The sequence below is a fragment of the Notolepis coatsorum genome, assembly GCF_963971535.1.
Source record: "Notolepis coatsorum genome assembly, chromosome: 2".
Lineage (NCBI taxonomy): Eukaryota > Metazoa > Chordata > Actinopteri > Aulopiformes > Paralepididae > Notolepis > Notolepis coatsorum.
Genome location: NC_140166.1, coordinates 147322483 through 147324982, shown reverse-complemented (window position 1 = coordinate 147324982; position 2500 = coordinate 147322483). Strand labels below are relative to the sequence as shown.

General features: G+C 36.9%; 1 protein-coding gene across 1 annotated transcript in view; it reads right to left on the bottom strand.

Moving 5' to 3' along the window:
• Window positions 1-2500, bottom strand: part of LOC311223559 (CUB and sushi domain-containing protein 3-like) — a gene marked incomplete at both ends in the record, with an annotated part of 752195 nt that overhangs the window by 336691 nt on the left and 413004 nt on the right.

Below are 2500 nucleotides of genomic sequence, written 5' to 3'. Positions count from 1 at the left end.
AACTCCCATACCTACTGGGAGAAATACAAGAATGTGCAAACACAGCAGCCAGATTTGTGAGCTGCTGTGACAAGAAAAGGACATCCAACGGAATACAACCACCAAGAAACTGTACAAGAAATTCCTTCTGTAATGTACTGATGTTCTTTTGCTTTATCTGTTTGATTGTTTTGTTTTGTTTGGCTTTGGCAATGTAAACATACTTTTTCTTTTAGGTTGCAACAGGATACGTTTTGGAAGAAATGGGAAAGATGGATAATGTACATTACACCGTTACGATCTTCATTTGTTTAAGGTATATAGAAGTGATCATTCGGGATAATTGTTAAGTGAAACTTGTGTAAAGGGAGTAGAGCATCGGCGTATTTAGACCACTATCAGTAGGGCACGTGCCCTACTGATGATCATCTGTGCCCCACTGATAACATTTTTTTTTTTTTTTTTTTTTTTTAACAAATGTTTTTTATTTTCCCTTTTTTAACATGATCAAATGATAATTTAACATGATCAAATAATTATTATAATATTTTTTACTTCGCTTTGAAATATTATAGTGAAATATTTTGCACTGCATTTATCTTGTTGAAATCCTCCAACAGGCGGGGAGCTCCCGTAGCTCACCGCATATCTCGGTGCCATTTCTGCGTCGGGGAAAACCGTGCTCGTCACGGATCTGGGGGACACGAGTTCGACTCCCGGACCCGCCGTCATTTCTCAGAATGTCTTCCCCTGCTCTACATCCCATTTTCAACCTGTTTCTGTCGGTCATGCTTGACCAGAAAAGCGATAAACGCTAAAAAATAAAGTAAAAAATTAAATAAAATCCTCCAACAGGCTCTTTTTTGTAAGTTGACTGGTTTGCACACCAATAATACAGTGCAATAATAGAATAGTAGAATAGATAGTAAAATTATGCAATAGAATGGCCAGAGTAAAATAGTGCTACAGTACAATCAACAGCGGGGTGTATTAGAAGGCTATGGTGAAGAGGTACGTTTTTAGCTTATTTCTGAAAATATTAAGAGATCTAGCTTCCCTAATGTCCATAGGTAGTGTGTTCCATAACGTTGGTGTGCATAGTTAGCAAAGGCTGCATCCCTGATTTTCTTTAGACTGTGGCTTGGAACCTTCAATATACCAGTAGTAGATGATCGCAATGTTTATACTTTGTATATAAGGAGGAGGACCTTGAAATCAATTCTAAATGTTACCAGAAGCCAGTGTAGGTTACTTACTTGTAACTTCGGGTTTGATCCAAGGAGTAAGTTGCCCCATATTGCTCTGTAACATTTCTCTTTTTGTTATAGGACCGACTAGTAGGATTTCAGTTTTGCCCTCATTTAATTTTAGGAAGTTGTTCGTCATCCATTTGTTTATTGCTAAGAGACAGGCGGAAATGGAGTTTATAGCTGTGTGATCATTTGGTTCAGCGGAGATGTACAATTGTGTGTCATCTGCGTAACTATGGAAACATACATTGTGCTTTCTAATGATGTCTCCTCAATGTTCAATGTTCAATGCAATGTTCAATGCAAGTAAAGCACTTTAAACTTTAAGTATGACTAAATGCTTTCTTGACTATATATATAGTAACTGTTCCAAAATGCATAGATTTCTATGTATTTTAGGGGTTTGGGTGGCTAGCTCTTTTTAATATAAATGTCAGATTGTTTTATTTATTTCATAAATTTCTATGCATTTCAGGAGTTTGGGGGGCTGGCTCCCCAAAATAATTAAATAACATAACCCTAACCTAACCCTAAAACCGAAATAAAGTTAAAAAAAAATAGTTACAAAATCCACCCATTTTCGCCCACAAACCGGCCAAAACCGGCCAAATTTTTTTCGCGGTCCCGCTTCATAGTTTTTGGTGCCCTTCTGTGCCCTACTGAAGTGCTGGGTCTAGATACGCCCCTGGCACCCAACATATTATTTTGTTATTTGTTTACTTTATGGTAAATGCAGATGTATTGGAGAGGTACCATAACATAATAACCATAACAATAATTTTGTTATCTATTATTTCTTGTTATTGTTTTTGTTTGTCTAGAAAAAGTATAGGATGTTATTGACTGTATGGGTCCTCATGTATGTAATGGTACTTCTAACTTTTAAGTTAAGTAATAATTATTAACAATTGATGTAATTTGTACAGCAGAAGGCGAAGTCAAGATATTGTTTGTATGGACCATGGTGAAAATCAATAAAAAGATATATAAAAAAAAAAAAAAAAGTAAACGTATGTCAATAAAGCCCATTTGAATTGAATTGAGAGAGAGAGGGAGAGAGAGAGAGAGAGAGAGAGAGAGAGAGAGAGAGAGAGAGAGAGAGAGAGAGAGAGAGAGAGAGAGAGAGAGGAGAGAGGGAGAGGGTGAGAGAGAAAGAGAAAAAGAGAGAGAGAGCGAGAGAGAGAGAGAGGTGAAAATGTGACAAGGATAATAACAGGTATTGGAGGTGAACTGAATCCATCATTTGTGACGTGCGTTTGTTTTCCCCTCTC